This window comes from Lissotriton vulgaris, chromosome 1_1 (genome assembly GCF_964263255.1).
Source record: "Lissotriton vulgaris chromosome 1_1, aLisVul1.2, whole genome shotgun sequence".
Classification (NCBI taxonomy): Eukaryota; Metazoa; Chordata; class Amphibia; order Caudata; family Salamandridae; genus Lissotriton; species Lissotriton vulgaris.
In genome coordinates, this window is record NC_141685.1 from 13596619 (window position 1) to 13617654 (window position 21036).

General features: G+C 43.9%; 1 protein-coding gene across 1 annotated transcript in view; it reads right to left on the minus strand.

Moving 5' to 3' along the window:
* The window catches only part of LOC147736959 (NACHT, LRR and PYD domains-containing protein 12-like), a 769506-nt gene that overhangs the window by 414895 nt on the left and 333575 nt on the right, over positions 1–21036 (minus strand). The window lies entirely within an intron of this gene.

A 21036-nucleotide genomic window follows, 5' to 3' on the forward strand; every position in this document is an offset into this window, starting at 1 on the left:
GAAGCACACACAGGGCTCCAATGAGGGAACTACACACTGAATGAATGAAGCACACACAGGGATCCAATGAGGGAACTACACAATGAATTAATGAAGCACACACAGGGCTCCAATGAGGGAACTACACAATGAATGAATGAATGAAGCACAACCGGAGCTCCAATGAGAGAACTACACAATGAATGAATGGAGCACACACTGGGCTCCAATGAGGGAACTACACAATGAATGAATGAATGAAGCACACCCATGGCTCCAATGATTGAACTACACAATGAATGAATGAATGAAGCACGCACATGGCTCCAATGAGGGAACTACAGAATAAATGAATGAATGAAGCACACACAGGGCTCCAATGAGGGAACTACACAATGAATGAATGAATGAAGCACACATAGAGCTCCAATGAGAGAACTACACAATGAATGAATGAAGCACACCCATGGCTCCAATGATTGAACTACACAATGAATGAATGAATGAAGCACACACAGGGCTCCAATGAGGGAACTACAGAATAAATGAATGAATGAATGAAGCACACACAGGGCTCCAATGAGGGAACTACACAATGAATGAATGAATGAAGCACACACAGGGCTCCAATGAGGGAACTACACAATGAATGAATGAATGAATGAAGCACACACAGGGCTCCAATGAGGGAACTACACAATGAATGAAGCACACACAGGGCTCCAATGAGGGAACTACACAATGAATGAATGAATGAAGCACACACAGGGCTCCAATGAGGGAACTACACAATGAATGAATGAATGAATGAAGCACACACAGGGCTCCAATGAGGGAACTACACAATGAATGAAGCACACACAGGGCTCCAATGAGGGAACTACAGAATAAATGAATGAATGAAGCACACACAGGGCTCCAATGAGGGAACTACACAATGAATGAATGAATGAATGAAGCACACACAGGGCTCCAATGAGGGAACTACACAATGAATGAATGAATGAAGCACACACAGGGCTCCAATGAGGGAACTACACAATGAATGAAGCACACACAGGGCTCCAATGAGGGAACTACACAATGAATGAATGAATGAAGCACACACAGGGCTCCAATGAAGGAACTACTCAGTGAATGAATGAATGAAGCACACACAGTTCTCCAATGAGGGAACTACACAATAAATGAAGCACACACAGGGCTCCAATGAGGGAACTACTCAGTGAATGGATGAATGTAGCACACCCAGAGCTCCAATGAGAGAACTTCACAATGAATGAATGAAGCACACCCATGGCTCCAATGATTGAACTTCACAATGAATGAATGAATGAAGCACGCACAGGGCTCCAATGAGGGAACTACAGAATAAATGAATGAATGAAGCACACACAGGGCTCCAATGAGGGAACTACACAATGAATGAATGAATGAAGCACACCCAGAGCTCCAATGAGAGAACTACACAATGAATGAATGAAGCACACCCATGGCTCCAATGATTGAACTACACAATGAATGAATGAATGAAGCACACACAGGGCTCCTATGAGGGAACTACAGAATAAATGAATGAATGAAGCACACACAGGGCTCAAATGAGGGAACTACACAATGAATGAATGAATGAAGCACACACAGGGATCCAATGAGGGAACTACACAATGAATGAATGAATGAATGAATGAAGCACACACAGGGCTCCAATGAGGGAACTACACAATGAATGAAGCACACACAGGGCTCCAATGAGGGAACTACACAATGAATGAATGAATGAAGCACACACAGGGCTCCAATGAGGGAACTACACAATGAATGAATGAATGAATGAAGCACACACAGGGCTCCAATGAGGGAACTACACAATGAATGAAGCACACACAGGGCTCCAATGAGGGAACTACAGAATAAATGAATGAATGAAGCACACACAGGGCTCCAATGAGGGAACTACACAATGAATGAATGAATGAAGCACACACAGGGCTCCAATGAGGGAACTACACAATGAATGAAGCACACACAGGGCTCCAATGAGGGAACTACACAATGAATGAATGAATGAAGCACACACGGGGCTCCAATGAAGGAACTACTCAGTGAATGAATGAATGAAGCACACACAGTTCTCCAATGAGGGAACTACACAGTAAATGAAGCACACACAGGGCTCCAATGAGGAAACTACTCAGTGAATGAATGAATGAAGCACACCCAGAGCTCCAATGAGAGAACTACACAATGAATGAATGAAGCACACCCATGGCTCCAATGATTGAACTACACAATGAATGAATGAATGAAGCACACACAGGGCTCCAATGAGGGAAAAACAGAATAAATGAATGAATGAAGCACACACAGGGCTCCAATGAGGGAACTACACAATGAATGAATGAATGAAGCACACCCAGAGCTCCAATGAGAGAACTACACAATGAATGAATGAAGCACACCCATGGCTCCAATGATTGAACTACACAATGAATGAATGAATGAAGCACACACAGGGCTCCAATGAGGGAACTACAGAATACATGAATGAATGAAGCACACACAGTGCTCCAATGAGGGAACTACACAATGAATGAATGAATGAAGCACACTCAGGGCTCCAATGAGGGAACTGCACAATGAATGAAGCACACACAGGGCTCCAATGAGGGAACTACACAATGAATGAATGAATGAAGCACACACAGGGCTCCAATGAGGGAACTACTCAGTGAATGAATGAATGAAGCACACACAGGGCTCCAATGAGGGAACTACACAATGAATGAATGAATGAAGCACACCCAGAGCTCCAATGAGAGAACTAAACAATGAATGAATGAATGAAGCACACACAGGGCTCCAATGAGGGAACTAAACAATGAATGAAGCACACCCAGGGCTTCAATGAGGGAACTACACAATGAATGAAGCACACTCTGGGCTCCAATGAGGGAACTACACAATGGATGAATGAAGCACACACTGGGCTCCAATAAGGAAACTACACAATGAATGAATGAAGCACACCCAGAGCTCCAATGAGAGAACTGCACAATGAATGAATGAAGCACACCCATGGCTCTAATGATTGAACTACACAATGAATAAATGAATGAAGCACACACAGGGCTCCAATGAGGGAACTACAGAATAAATGAATGAATGAAGCACACACAGGGCTCCAATCAGGGAACTACACTATGAATGAATGAATGAAGCACACCCATGGCTCCAATGATTGAACTACACAATGAATGAATGAATGAATCACACACAGGGCTCCAATGAAGGAACTACAGAATAAATGAATGAATGAAGCACACACAGGGCTCCAATGAGGGATCTACACAATGAATGCATGAATGAAGCACATACAGGGCTCCAATGAGGGAACTACACACTGAATGAATGAAGCACGCACTGGGCTCCAATGAGGGAACTACACAATGAATGAAGCACACCCAGGGCTTCAATGAGGGAACTACACAACGAATGAAGCACACACAGGGCTCCAATGAGGGAACAACACACTGAATGAATGAAGCACACACTGGGCTCCAATAAGGGAACTACACAATGGATGAATGAATGAAGCACATCCAGGGCTCCAATGAGGGAACTACAGAATAAATGAATGAATGAAGCACACACAGGACTCCAATGAGGGAACTACACAATGAATAAATGAATGAAGCACACACAGGGCTCCAATGAGGGAACTACACACTGAATGAATGAAGCATACACTGGGCTCCAATGAGGGAACTACACAATGAATGAAGGACACCCAGGGCTCCAATGAGGGAACTACACAATGAATGAAGCACACACAGGGCTCCAATGAGGGAACTACACACTGAATGAATGAAGCACACACTGGGCTCCAATGAGCGAACTACAAAATGAATGAATGAATGAAGCACACCCAGGGCTCCAATGAAGGAACTACTCAGTGAATGAATGAATGAAGCACATACTGGGCTCCAATAAGGGAACTACACAATGAATGAATGAATGAAGCACACCCAGAGCTCCAATGAGAGAACTACACAATGAATGAATGAAGCACACCCATGGCTCTAATGATTGAACTACACAATGAATAAATGAATGAAGCACATACAGGGCTCCAATGAGGGAACTACAGAATAAATGAATGAATGAAGCACACACAGGGCTCCAATCAGGAAACTACACAATGAATGAATGAATGAAGCACACACAGGGCTCCAATGAGGGAACTACACACTGAAAGAATGAAGCACAAACTGGGCTCCAATAAGGGAACTACACAATGAATGAAGCACACCCAGGGCTCCAATGAGGTAACTACACAATGAATGAAGCACACACAGGGCTCAAATGAGGGAACTACACACTGAATGAATGAAGCACACACTGGGCTCCAATGAGGGAACTACACAATGGATGAATGAATGAAGCACATCCAGGGCTCCAATGAGGGAACTACAGAATAAATGAATGAATGAAGCACACACAGGGCTCCAATGAGGGAACTACACAATGAATGAATGACGCATACACAGGGCTCCAATGAGGGAACTACTCAGTGAATGAATGAATGAAGCACACACTGGGCTCCAATGAGGGAACTACACAATGAATGAATGAATGAAGCACACCCGGAGCTCTAATGAGAGAACTACACAATAAATGAATGAAGCACACCCATGGCTCCAATGATTGAACTACACAATGAATGAATGAATGAAGCACACACAGGGCTCCAATGAGGGAACTACAGAATAAATGAATGAATGAAGCACACACAGGGCTCCAATGAGGGAACGACACAATGAATGAATGAATGAAGCACACACAAGGCTCCAATGAGGGAACCACACAATGAATGAATGAATGAAGCACACACAGGGCTCCAATGAGGGAACTACACAATGAATGAAGCACACACAGGGCTCCAATGAGGGAACTACACAATGAATGAATGAATGAAGCACACACAGGGCTCCAATGAGGGAACTACACAATGAATGAATGAATGAAGCACATACAGGGCTCCAATGAGGGAACTACAGAATAAATGAATGAATGAAGCACACACAGGGCTCCAATGAGGGAACTACACAATGAATGAATGAATGAAGCACACCCAGAGCTCCAATGAGAGAACTACACAATGAATGAATGAAGCACACCCATGGCTCCAATGATTGAACTACACAATGAATGAATGAATGAAGCACACACAGGGCTCCAATGAGGGAACTACAGAATAAATGAATGAATGAAGCACACACAGGGCTCCAATGAGGGAACGACACAATGAATGAATGAATGAAGCACACACAAGGCTCCAATGAGGGAACCACACAATGAATGAATGAATGAAGCACACACAGGGCTCCAATGAGGGAACTACACAATGAATGAAGCACACACAGGGCTCCAATGAGGGAACTACACAATGAATGAATGAATGAAGCACACACAGGGCTCCAATGAGGGAACTACACAATGAATGAATGAATGAAGCACATACAGGGCTCCAATGAGGGAACTACACAATGAATGAAGCACACACAGGGCTCTAATGAGGGAACTACTCAGTGATTGAATGAATGAAGCACACACAGAGCTCCAATGAGAGAACTACACAATGAATGAATGAAGCACACCCATGGCTCCAATGATTGAACTACACAATGAATGAATGAATGAAGCACACACAGGGCTCCAATGAGGTAACTACAGAATAAATGAATCAATGAAGCACACACAGGGCTCCAATGAGGGAACTACACAATGAATGAATGAATGAAGCACACCCAGAGCTCCAATGAGAGAACTACACAATGAATGAATGAAGCACACCCATGGCTCCAATGATTGAACTACACAATGAATGAATGAATGAAGCACACACAGGGCTCCAATGAGGGAACTACAGAATAAATGAATGATGAAGCACACACAGTGCTCCAATGAGGGAACTACACAATGAATGAATGAATGAGGCACACACAGGGCTCCAATGAGGGAACTACTCAGTGAATGAATGAATGAAGCACACACAGGGCTCCACTGAGGGAACTACACAATGAATGAATGACGCACACACAGGGCTCCAATGAGGGAACTACTCAGTGAATGAATGAATGAAGCACACACTGGGCTCCAATGAGGGAACTACACAATGAATGAATGAATGAAGCATACCCGGAGCTCCAATGAGAGAACTACACAATGAAAGAATGAAGCACACCCATGGCTCCAATGATTGAACTACACAATGAATGAATGAATGAAGCATACACAGGGCTCCAATGAGGAAACTACAGAATAAATGAATGAATGAAGCACACAGAGGGCTCCAATGAGGGAACTACACAATGAATGAATGAATGAAGCACACCCAGAGCTCCAATGAGAGAACTACACAATGAATGAATGAAGCACACCCATGGCTCCAATGATTGAACTACACAATGAATGAATGAATGAAGCACACACAGGGCTCCAATGAGGGAACTACAGAATAAATGAATGAATGAAGCCCACACAGGGCTCCAATGAGGGAACTACACAATGAATGAATGAATGAAGCACACACAGGGCTCCAATGAGGGAACTACATAATGAATGAATGAATGAATGAAGCACACACAGGGCTCCAATGAGGGAACTACACAATGAATGAAGCACACACAGGTCTCCAATGAGGGAACTACACAATGAATGAATGAATGAAGCACACACAGGGCTCCAATGAGGGAACTACACAATGAATGAAGCACACGCAGGGCTCCAATGAGGGAACTACTCAGTGAATGAATGAATGAAGCACACCCAGAGCTCCAATGAGAGAACTACACAATGAATGATTGAAGCACACCCAAGGCTCCAATGATTGAACTACACAATGAATGAATGAATGAAGCACACACAGGGCTCCAATGAGGGAAAAACAGAATAAATGAATGAATGAAGCACACACAGGGCTCCAATGAGGGAACTACACAATGAATGAATGAATGAAGCACACCCAGAGCTCCAATGAGAGAACTACACAATGAATGAATGAAGCACACCCATGGCTCCAATGATTGAACTACACAATGAATGAATGAATGAAGCACACACAGGGCTCCAATGAGAGAACTACACAATGAATGAATGAAGCACACCCATGGCTCCAATGATTGAACTACACAATGAATGAATGAATGAAGCACACACAGGGTTCCAATGAGGGACCTACAGAATAAATGAATGAATGAAGCACACACAGTGCTCCAATGAGGGAACTACACAATGAATGAATGAATGAGGGACACACAGGGCTCCAATGAGGGAACTACACAATGAATGAAGCACACACAGGGCTCCAATGAGGGAAATACACAATGAATGAATGAATGAAGCACACACAGGGCTCCAATGAGGGAAGTACTCAGTGAGTGAATGAATGAAGCACACACAGGGCTCCAATGGGGGAAGTACACAATGAATGAATGAATGAAGCACACCCAGAGCTCCAATGAGAGAACTACACAATGAATGAATGAATGAAGCACACACAGGGCTCCAATGAGGGAACTACAGAATAAATGAATGAATGAAGCACACACAAGGCTCCAATGAGGGAACTACACAATGAATGAATGAATGAAGCACGCACAGGGCTCCAATGAATGAACTACAGAATAAATGAATGAAGCACACACAGGGCTCCAATGAGGGAACTACACAATGAATGAATGAATGAAGCACACACAGGGCTCCAATGAGGGAACTACACACTGAATGAATGAAGCACACACTGGGCTCCAATGAGGGAACTACACAATGAATGAAGCACACCCAGGGCTCCAATGAGGGAACTACACAATGAATGAAGCACACACAGGGCTCCAATGAGGGAACTACACACTGAATGAATGAAGCACACACTGGGCTCCAATGAGGGAACTACACAATGGATGAATGAAGGACACACTGGGCTCCAATGAGGAAACTACACAATGAATGAATGAAGCACACCCAGTGCTCCAATGAGGGAACTACACACTGAATGAATGAAGCACACACAGGGCTCCAATGAGCGAACTACAAAATTAATGAATGAATGAAGCACATCCAGGGCTCAAATGAGGGAACTACTCAGTGAATGAATGAATGAAGCACACACAGGGCTCCAATGAGGGAACTACACAATGAATGAATGAAGCACACACTGGGCTCCAATGAGGGAACTACACAATGAATGAATGAATGAAGCACACACAGGGCTCCAATGAGGGAACTACACTCTGAATGAATGAAGCACACACTGGGCTCCAATGAGGGAACTACACAATGAATGAAGCACACCCAGGGCTCCAATGAGGGAACTACACAATGAATGAAGCACACACAGGGCTCAAATGAGGGAACTACACACTGAATGAATGAAGCACACACTGGGCTCCAATGACGGAACTACACAATGGATGAATGAATGAAGCACATCCAGGGCTCCAATGAGGGAACTACAGAATAAATGAATGAATGAAGCACACACAGGGCTCCAATGAGGGAACTACACAATGAATGAATGAATGAAGCACACACAGGGCTCCAATGAGGGAACTACACACTGAATGAATGAAGCACACACTGGACTCCAATGAGGGAACTACAAAATGAATGAATGAATGAAGCACATCCAGGGCTCCAATGAGGGAACTACACAATGAATGAATGAAGCACACGCAGGGCTCCAATGAGGGAACTACACAATGAATGAATGAAGCACACACTGGGATCCAATGAGCGAACTACAAAATGTATGAATAAATGAAGCACACACAGGGCTCCAATGAGGGAACTACACAATGAATGAAGCACACCCAGGGCTCCAATTAGGGAACTACACAATGAATGAAGCACACACAGGGCTCCAATGAGGGAACTACACAATGAATGAATGAAGCACACACAGGGCTCCAATGAGGGAACTACACAATGAATGAATGAAGCACACACAGGTCTCCAATGAGGGAACTACAAAATGAATGAATGAAGCACACCCATGGCTTCAATGATTGAACTACACAATGAATGAATGAATGAAGCACACACAGGGCTCCAATGAGGGAAAAACAGAATAAATGAATGAATGAAGCACACACAGGGCTCCAATGAGGGACCTACACAATGAATGAATGAATGAAGCACACCCAGAGCTCCAATGAGAGAACTACACAATGAATGAATGAAGCACACCCATGGCTCCAATGATTGAACTACACAATGAATGAATGAATGAAGCACACACAGGGCTCCAATGAGGGAACTACAGAATAAATGAATGAATGAAGCACACACAGTGCTCCAATGAGGGAACTACACAATGAATGAATGAATGAAGCACACTCAGGGCTCCAATGAGGGAACTGCACAATGAATGAAGCACACACAGGGCTCCAATGAGGGAACTACACAATGAATGAATGAATGAAGCACACACAGGGCTCCAATGAGGGAACTACTCAGTGAATGAATGAATGAAGCACACACAGGGCTCCAATGAGGGAACTACACAATGAATGAATGAATGAAGCACACCCAGAGCTCCAATGAGAGAACTACACAATGAATGAATGAATGAAGCACACACAGGGCTCCAATGAGGGAACTAAACAATGAATGAAGCACACCCAGGGCTTCAATGAGGGAACTACACAATGAATGAAGCACACACTGGGCTCCAATGAGGGAACTACACAATGGATGAATGAAGCACACACTGGGCTCCAATAAGGAAACTACACAATGAATGAATGAAGCACACCCAGAGCTCCAATGAGAGAACTACACAATGAATGAATGAAGCACACCCATGGCTCTAATGATTGAACTACACAATGAATAAATGAATGAAGCACACACAGGGCTCCAATGAGGGAACTACAGAATAAATGAATGAATGAAGCACACACAGGGCTCCAATCAGGGAACTACACTATGAATGAATGAATGAAGCACACCCATGGCTCCAATGATTGAACTACACAATGAATGAATGAATGAATCACACACAGGGCTCCAATGAAGGAACTACAGAATAAATGAATGAATGAAGCACACACAGGGCTCCAATGAGGGATCTACACAATGAATGCATGAATGAAGCACACACAGGGCTCCAATGAGGGAACTACACACTGAATGAATGAAGCACGCACTGGGCTCCAATGAGGGAACTACACAATGAATGAAGCACACCCAGGGCTCCAATGAGGGAACTACACAACGAATGAAGCACACACAGGGCTCCAATGAGGGAACTACACACTGAATGAATGAAGCACACACTGGGCTCCAAAGAGGGAACTACACAATGGATGAATGAATGAAGCACATCCAGGGCTCCAATGAGGGAACTACAGAATAAATGAATGAATGAAGCACACACAGGACTCCAATGAGGGAACTACACAATGAATAAATGAATGAAGCACACACAGGGCTCCAATGAGGGAACTACACACTGAATGAATGAAGCATACACTGGGCTCCAATGAGGGAACTACACAATGAATGAAGGACACCCAGGGCTCCAATGAGGGAACTACACAATGAATGAAGCACACACAGGGCTCCAATGAGGGAACTACACACTGAATGAATGAAGCACACACTGGGCTCCAATGAGCGAACTACAAAATGAATGAATGAATGAAGCACATCCAGGGCTCCAATGAAGGAACTACTCGGTGAATGAATGAATGAAGCACATACTGGGCTCCAATAAGGGAACTACACAATGAATGAATGAATGAAGCACACCCAGAGCTCCAATGAGAGAACTACACAATGAATGAATGAAGCACACCCATGGCTCTAATGATTGAACTACACAATGAATAAATGAATGAAGCACACACAGGGCTCCAATGAGGGAACTACAGAATAAATGAATGAATGAAGCACACACAGGGCTCCAATCAGGGAACTACACAATGAATGAATGAATGAAGCACACACAGGGCTCCAATGAGGGAACTACACACTGAAAGAATGAAGCACAAACTGGGCTCCAATAAGGGAACTACACAATGAATGAAGCACACCCAGGGCTCCAATGAGGGAACTACACAATGAATGAAGCACACACAGGGCTCAAATGAGGGAACTACACACTGAATGAATGAAGCACACACTGGGCTCCAATGAGGGAACTACACAATGGATGAATGAATGAAGCACATCCAGGGCTCCAATGAGGGAACTACAGAATAAATGAATGAATGAAGCACACACAGGGCTCCAATGAGGGAACTACACAATGAATGAATGACGCATACACAGGGCTCCAATGAGGGAACTACTCAGTGAATGAATGAATGAAGCACACACTGGGCTCCAATGAGGGAACTACACAATGAATGAATGAATGAAGCACACCCGGAGCTCTAATGAGAGAACTACACAATAAATGAATGAAGCACACCCATGGCTCCAATGATTGAACTACACAATGAATGAATGAATGAAGCACACACAGGGCTCCAATGAGGGAACTACAGAATAAATGAATGAATGAAGCACACACAGGGCTCCAATGAGGGAACGACACAATGAATGAATGAATGAAGCACACACAAGGCTCCAATGAGGGAACCACACAATGAATGAATGAATGAAGCACACACAGGGCTCCAATGAGGGAACTACACAATGAATGAAGCACACACAGGGCTCCAATGAGGGAACTACACAATGAATGAATGAATGAAGCACACACAGGGCTCCAATGAGGGAACTACACAATGAATGAATGAATGAAGCACATACAGGGCTCCAATGAGGGAACTACAGAATAAATGAATGAATGAAGCACACACAGGGCTCCAATGAGGGAACTATACAATGAATGAATGAATGAAGCACACCCAGAGCTCCAATGAGAGAACTACACAATGAATGAATGAAGCACACCCATGGCTCCAATGATTGAACTACACAATGAATGAATGAATGAAGCACACACAGGGCTCCAATGAGGGAACTACAGAATAAATGAATGAATGAAGCACACACAGGGCTCCAATGAGGGAACGACACAATGAATGAATGAATGAAGCACACACAAGGCTCCAATGAGGGAACCACACAATGAATGAATGAATGAAGCACACACAGGGCTCCAATGAGGGAACTACACAATGAATGAAGCACACACAGGGCTCCAATGAGGGAACTACACAATGAATGAATGAATGAAGCACACACAGGGCTCCAATGAGGGAACTACACAATGAATGAATGAATGAAGCACATACAGGGCTCCAATGAGGGAACTACACAATGAATGAAGCACACACAGGGCTCCAATGAGGGAACTACTCAGTGATTGAATGAATGAAGCACACACAGAGCTCCAATGAGAGAACTACACAATGAATGAATGAAGCACACCCATGGCTCCAATGATTGAACTACACAATGAATGAATGAATGAAGCACACACAGGGCTCCAATGAGGTAACTACAGAATAAATGAATCAATGAAGCACACACAGGGCTCCAATGAGGGAACTACACAATGAATGAATGAATGAAGCACACCCAGAGCTCCAATGAGAGAACTACACAATGAATGAATGAAGCACACCCATGGCTCCAATGATTGAACTACACAATGAATGAATGAATGAAGCACACACAGGGCTCCAATGAGGGAACTACAGAATAAATGAATGATGAAGCACACACAGTGCTCCAATGAGGGAACTACACAATGAATGAATGAATGAGGCACACACAGGGCTCCAATGAGGGAACTACTCAGTGAATGAATGAATGAAGCACACACAGGGCTCCACTGAGGGAACTACACAATGAATGAATGACGCACACACAGGGCTCCAATGAGGGAACTACTCAGTGAATGAATGAATGAAGCACACACTGGGCTCCAATGAGGGAACTACACAATGAATGAATGAATGAAGCACACCCGGAGCTCCAATGAGAGAACTACACAATGAAAGAATGAAGCACACCCATGGCTCCAATGATTGAACTACACAATGAATGAATGAATGAAGCACACACAGGGCTCCAATGAGGAAACTACAGAATAAATGAATGAATGAAGCACACAGAGGGCTCCAATGAGGGAACTACACAATGAATGAATGAATGAAGCACACCCAGAGCTCCAATGAGAGAACTACACAATGAATGAATGAAGCACACCCATGGCTCCAATGATTGAACTACACAATGAATGAATGAATGAAGCACACACAGGGCTCCAATGAGGGAACTACAGAATAAATGAATGAATGAAGCACACACAGGGCTCCAATGAGGGAACTACACAATGAATGAATGAATGAAGCACACACAGGGCTCCAATGAGGGAACTACACAATGAATGAATGAATGAATGAAGCACACACAGGGCTCCAATGAGGGAACTACACAATGAATGAAGCACACACAGGTCTCCAATGAGGGAACTACACAATGAATGAATGAATGAAGCACACACAGGGCTCCAATGAGGGAACTACACAATGAATGAAGCACACACAGGGCTCCAATGAGGGAACTACTCAGTGAATGAATGAATGAAGCACACCCAGAGCTCCAATGAGAGAACTACACAATGAATGAATGAAGCACACCCATGGCTCCAATGATTGAACTACACAATGAATGAATGAATGAAGCACACACAGGGCTCCAATGAGGGAAAAACAGAATAAATGAACGAATGAAGCACACACAGGGCTCCAATGAGGGAACTACACAATGAATGAATGAATGAAGCACACCCAGAGCTCCAATGAGAGAACTACACAATGAATGAATGAAGCACACCCATGGCTCCAATGATTGAACTACACAATGAATGAATGAATGAAGCACACACAGGGCTCCAATGAGAGAACTACACAATGAATGAATGAAGCACACCCATGGCTCCAATGATTGAACTACACAATGAATGAATGAATGAAGCACACACAGGGTTCCAATGAGGGACCTACAGAATAAATGAATGAATGAAGCACACACAGTGCTCCAATGAGGGAACTACACAATGAATGAATGAATGAGGGACACACAGGGCTCCAATGAGGGAACTACACAATGAATGAAGCACACACAGGGCTCCAATGAGGGAAATACACAATGAATGAATGAATGAAGCACACACAGGGCTCCAATGAGGGAAGTACTCAGTGAATGAATGAATGAAGCACACACAGGGCTCCAATGGGGGAAGTACACAATGAATGAATGAATGAAGCACACCCAGAGCTCCAATGAGAGAACTACACAATGAATGAATGAATGAAGCACACACAGGGCTCCAATGAGGGAACTACAGAATAAATGAATGAATGAAGCACACACAAGGCTCCAATGAGGGAACTACACAATGAATGAATGAATGAAGCACGCACAGGGCTCCAATGAATGAACTACAGAATAAATGAATGAAGCACACACAGGGCTCCAATGAGGGAACTACACAATGAATGAATGAATGAATGAAGCACACACAGGGCTCCAATGAGGGAACTACACACTGAATGAATGAAGCACACACTGGGCTCCAATGAGGGAACTACACAATGAATGAAGCACACCCAGGGCTCCAATGAGGGAACTACACAATGAATGAAGCACACACAGGGCTCCAATGAGGGAACTACACACTGAATGAATGAAGCACACACTGGGCTCCAATGAGGGAACTACACAATGGATGAATGAAGCACACACTGGGCTCCAATGAGGAAACTACACAATGAATGAATGAAGCACACCCAGTGCTCCAATGAGGGAACTACACACTGAATGAATGAAGCACACACAGGGCTCCAATGAGCGAACTACAAAATTAATGAATGAATGAAGCACATCCAGGGCTCAAATGAGGGAACTACTCAGTGAATGAATGAATGAAGCACACACAGGGCTCCAATGAGGGAACTACACAATGAATGAATGAAGCACACACTGGGCTCCAATGAGGGAACTACACAATGAATGAATGAATGAAGCACACACAGGGCTCCAATGAGGGAACTACACACTGAATGAATGAAGCACACACTGGGCTCCAATGAGGGAACTACACAATGAATGAAGCACACCCAGGGCTCCAATGAGGGAACTACACAATGAATGAAGCACACACAGGGCTCAAATGAGGGAACTACACACTGAATGAATGAAGCACACACTGGGCTCCAATGACGGAACTACACAATGGATGAATGAATGAAGCACATCCAGGGCTCCAATGAGGGAACTACAGAATAAATGAATGAATGAAGCACACACAGGGCTCCAATGAGGGAACTACACAATGAATGAATGAATGAAGCACACACAGGGCTCCAATGAGGGAACTACACACTGAATGAATGAAGCACACACTGGACTCCAATGAGGGAACTACAAAATGAATGAATGAATGAAGCACATCCAGGGCTCCAATGAGGGAACTACACAATGAATGAATGAAGCACACGCAGGGCTCCAATGAGGGAACTACACAATGAATGAATGAAGCACACACTGGGATCCAATGAGCGAACTACAAAATGTATGAATAAATGAAGCACACACAGGGCTCCAATGAGGGAACTACACAATGAATGAAGCACACCCAGGGCTCCAATTAGGGAACTACACAATGAATGAAGCACACACAGGGCTCCAATGAGGGAACTACACAATGAATGAATGAAGCACACACAGGGCTCCAATGAGGGAACTACACAATGAATGAATGAAGCACACACAGGTCTCCAATGAGGGAACTACAAAATGAATGAATGAAGCACACCCATGGCTTCAATGATTGAACTACACAATGAATGAATGAATGAAGCACACACAGTGCTCCAATGAGGGAACTACAGAATAAATGAATGAATGAAGCACACACAGGGCTCCAATGAGGGAACTACACAATGAATGAATGAATGAATGAAGCACACACAGGGTTCCAATGAGGGAACTACACACTGAATGAATGAAGCACACACTGGACTCCAATGAGGGAACTGCACACTGAATGAATGAAGCACACACTGGGCTCCAATGAGGGAACTACACACTGAATAAATGAATGAAGCACACCCAGGGCTCCAATTAGGGAACTACAGAATGAATGAATGAAGCCCACACTGGGCTCCAATGAGGGAACTACACAATGAATGAAGAAAGCACACACTGGGCTCCAATGAGGGAACTACACACTGAATAAATGAATGAAGCACACCCAGGGCTCCAATTAGGGAACTACAGAATGAATGAATGAAGCACACACTGGGCTCCAATTGAGGTTCAGTGAATTCTGAACCTGGGTCATAAAGGTTATGGTTCCGTTACAATTTTGGTAACAACGAACCGTACACAGTGAGATCAGCAAGCATGAGTGTTTTCGTCATGTTACACTGATGGATTCACTGTGTATTTGACAATTTCATTCTGAAACCCTTGGGTTCCATTTTGTCCATGGCAGCCATTTTGTGATTGCCCTCACATAGGCTGATGACTGTGGCCAAACGAGTCTTTGGGACACGTACACCTTAGCTTGAGTTTGTGCTGACTTCTGTTTGACCTGAGTTAACTGACCCTGTTGCCTGAAGCTGACCTTACCAAACCAGTTCTTGCCCTTTAGCTGATCAAGATTAAGGATCTGAGCACAGAACATCGTAATGTTTTACCACACAGACATGCCCTATCCTACTTCTATCTGTTTCTGTTTCTTTCTTTATGGTCTATTTATGATGTGGCTGCGGGCCTTTTTATTATGGGTTTGTCCGGCCTTGTTTAAAGAAGATGTTGGGTTTGTTTAATAATTTATTATGGGCTGGACAACTGGAATGTGGGTTTGTCATCATGCAATGCTTTGGTCGTGTATACATGGGATTGGTCAACTGTAAATAAGGAATGTTTGCCCGAAGCACAATTTTTTGCATAAAAAGGGACGACCTGCTTTGTAAAGTTGAGCAGTCTCCTGAGAACATACACCGTGTTGTACTTCTAGGACCTCTGTTACTGGCTGCAGCTAATAAATTTGATCTTTGACGCCACCAAGAAGTATCCCGTGTCTCTGTATTCCAAGACAGGTGAACCCGAAGACTTCGGGCGTTTCCCCAGGCGCCGCTGGGTTTAAATCCCGGTCCTTCAATTGGCGCTTCCAACGTGGGGCGACTTCAGCGGTACCGGTCCAAGCCTGAAGATCGTGAGGAGCTTCATGTGAAAATTCTGGAGGAAGGCCTACCACTTCATCGACCCCTGTATGTCGTCGTGGTCCGAAAGTCTTTGCTGCGAGGTTCCCCGCTTTCCGACAGCTACGAAGGACAGCTGCCCTGACGGTCGCCCTGTCTTGGAGCCATTAGACGATTTGTAAAGCGAGACGATAGACGGGTCTTCTGGCGACGCCATCGACATTTCAGTTAAGTATGAGTGGAGCGTCTCCCAGTCCTTAGTTTTGTTTTGGGTATCCCTTGGGATCTTTGATTTGGGACTTGCAAGCTCCAAAGCAGAGGGACTCATGTATTCGCGAGGCTATCGTGTTCGATATTCCCTTGAAGTTTGAAGCTAGACTAGTGAGCGAAGATGTCTGGTCTTAGCAGACTTGGAAAGATATTTTGTTGTGGTTGTAATAGGGATTCCCGATTGGAGGACTCGTGTCAGGTGCCTCCGATTGGAACTCCGACCTATGAGCTCTATTTAAAACATGGCGTGGGCCCCATCACGTATAATGAAGTGTGGGTTCGATACACTAGGAAGGACGGTGTCCTCAAGTGGCCCCAATATGGTAGTTATGACACGGAGATTTTAGATAATCTAGAAGTTAAACTGTTCAAGAAGAAAGCCCGGCCGGTGATGTTTGACTCTTTCTGCCTATGGCGAAAGGAAGCCAAACAGAAAGAAATTAAATTGGTGAAGAGAAATAAAAGAGAGAAGGGTATTTCAATAATGCAAGCTGCTATACAGTTTAGAGATAACGAAGAAGAACAAGCGAGTGAGCAGTTGCAAAGGCAACGTAAACTGGCGATTGATAAATGTTATCCAGCTTTGCCGCCTCCTCAGCAGGATGCAGCCTTTAGTTGCGCAACCTCCGGTTGCTTTGCCTCTTGTTGTCCTACAACCGCCAGCTCCTCTTCAGTTGGCTCCTATTCCTTTGGCGCAGCCTTCTCAAGGGCCGCTGACTTCACTACCTACTCCACCTCCAATTCCTACGACTTTGTCTCCTGTACTTTCTACTTCTTCTGCTATTGTTCCTATGTTGGTTTCCTCTCAGTCTGCTTTGTCTCCTGTTCTCTTGTCAACTTCTCTTTCTGTTCGACAGAGAATGACCGATACTGTTACTGGTCTCTTTTCTCCTCTTTTTGGGTCATTGGGTATGACCCCTGTTGCAGAGCGTAAAACAATTGCGTAGCCAATTGCCTGGCCCTGATGAGCAGACAGTATTGGATCATTTAGCGAGTAAATGGGTTACTTATCCTTTGAGGTATAATTTAGAGTCTGTTATGGATGCCTTCCGTCAATTGGAAGCACCGACGCAGAGATATGTTTTTGATAAGATATGTACTTTCCTTCGTGAAGAATGGGAAGATGGTGATTTGGGACAAACTCTGTCTGAGTTGTTCCGTGTACAGTCTGAGTTTGCGAAGGGAACTATAGTGGGTGTTGACGTTGAAAGAGCAATTGCGACGTTGTTGTCGTTTAGGAGTGAGTCTCCTTCTCAGCCGCTGTTTGAGCCTGATCCTTCTGTTAGGAGAAAAGTGCGACAATATCCAATGAGAGCGTTTCCTCCGGTGTGGAAGGAAGCAGTTCAGGCTGACGCTGGGTTGGGTATTGTAGCAGCGCCGGCTCATTTTCAGCGTGTTTGGGTACATGTTCCATGGAAGCAAGCTGAAGTTTTGGCCCTTAAGCAGACTTTGCCTGATCCTCGTAAAAATCCTGCAGGGTACTATAAGGAATTATCATAGACTGCAGACTCATATGTTATGAATTTAGCTGATATAGACATGTTGTTTGGAAATGTAGTTCCACAGCCTTTATGGGGACTGATTCGTCATACGGATCATGCGCAAGAGTTAGGTGATACATGGACCAATATTGGTGCCTCAGATGGCAGACTGGTTGGTGGTGCTAAACCTGAGCCTTTAGTTGCAGAACTCCCTGGTAGGATTATTAATTATATGAAAACTTTGATGCCTGCTGTGCGTGTCAACTGGGACAAATTGTCTGCATGTAAGCAGAAGAAAGACGAAAGTGTGTCTGATTTCTTCACTAGGTTCGAAGAAACGTTTATCAACCATAGTGGTCAGGACATGAGTACGGAAGGTGCTCAACGGTTGTTTGTTGATAAGTTTGTGTATAATCTGCTTCCAGAATTGTGCACTAAATTGAAGGATTCTGAGAGTTCTTTGGCTGTTTTTTCGTCAGCGCAAATATTGGCTACTGCCCATACTATGAGAATAGAGATAAGGACGAGAAAGATAGAGCCGACAAGAAGACTAAAGAATTAAAGACGAAGGTTCTTTTGTAGCAAGCGTATCCGCCTCGTAATAATCAGCGCGATTATCAGCAACCTCAACAGTTTCAGAGAAACTCGCAAAGGTTCGAGTCTTCTCAACAGCGTTTTCCTGTGGGCCCTAATCAGTGTGCATATTGTAAGGAAGAGGGTAATTTCAAGAATAGTTGTCCGTTTCTGTTACAGCGCACGAATGGTGCTTCTGGTGTGAGAGGTCGAGGTGTTCAGCAAGCTCCGCGAGGTAGAGGATGTGGTGTGTCTCAGAATGCGCGTCCCTTGACTCCACAGAATTCGATGAATAGTTTTGATCAGCAGAATGGTGTGTTTGGTAGGACAGCTCAGTACTATGAGGACGATTATTACGTCGAAGGTGAGAATATGGATGGTAATGATTGCTAGGACAGCCATAGACAAAGAGAGGGAGTTGTTTCAGTTCCAGTAGATCGAAGTGGACCTTATGTTGAAGTGATTGCATCAGGTGTGTCAGAGCCTTTTCTGTTGGATACTGGTGCTGCGAAGAGTTCTATCATGCACTCTAAACTCCCTGGCGCACCTTTGTCTGGCTTAACTAATGTTTCAGTAGGTTTTTCTGGCGCCCCGGTTAGTAATCTGATTTCTAGTCCTTTGTCTCTTTCTGTTGGACCTTGTGATTTCTAAGCACCCCTTATTTTGACGACAGGTTGTGGTGAGAACTTGTTGGGATTGGATTTGTTGAAAAGATTGTATGCATCATTACATTGCTCTCCTTCAGGAGTACAGCTTACATTGGGAAAGAGAGTAATCTCTCCGATGTATTTGTCTAAAGACCGACTTCCAGCTGAATTGTCTTCTCTTCCTGATTCTCTTTGGGCTACTGGTCCTAATGATGTGGGTCTTTTGGAGATCCCATATGTGAGTAAAATACCCAGGCAAATTATAGGAAACAACTAACACATAAAGAGTGGCTAAACCACAAGAAGAAAAATTACATTCCACTATTGTTTGTACATACCAAAATATAGATTTAATACAAGTTAGAATCACATTCGATAAAATTGATACATTATTTTACACAAGAAGATAAAAAAGCATTATAGCATATGCATAACTTCAATCATACGATGAATCATTTTTTAAAAAATTGTTGGATAGTTTCCTGTCTCCTGTCTACGCGTTTCGACACTGTTAAAGTGCCTTCCTCAGGACTGTACCATTGTGCGTATTTGTGAGCCGATCGTTAATTATCGCTGTTCACAGGATATATGGCTCGGTATTTGTCAGATAGGGTTCAGAGTACATACGACCAAAAATCTAAATAGTCTCTCAGAGTAGACGACCTGCTAACAATATGCGTCTATAGTTTGGTCACAGTATTTTTGCTGATATGGTTAATCTTTATTTTTATTGATCGAGAAAACAAACTGACTGGGGCAGCGTCTCTGTGGCTCGATGTTTGCTGAGCTGACTCAGGGGTTGTATGGCGCTTTCGAAACAGCTATATTTCTGTTCTCCTCGGCGGACCG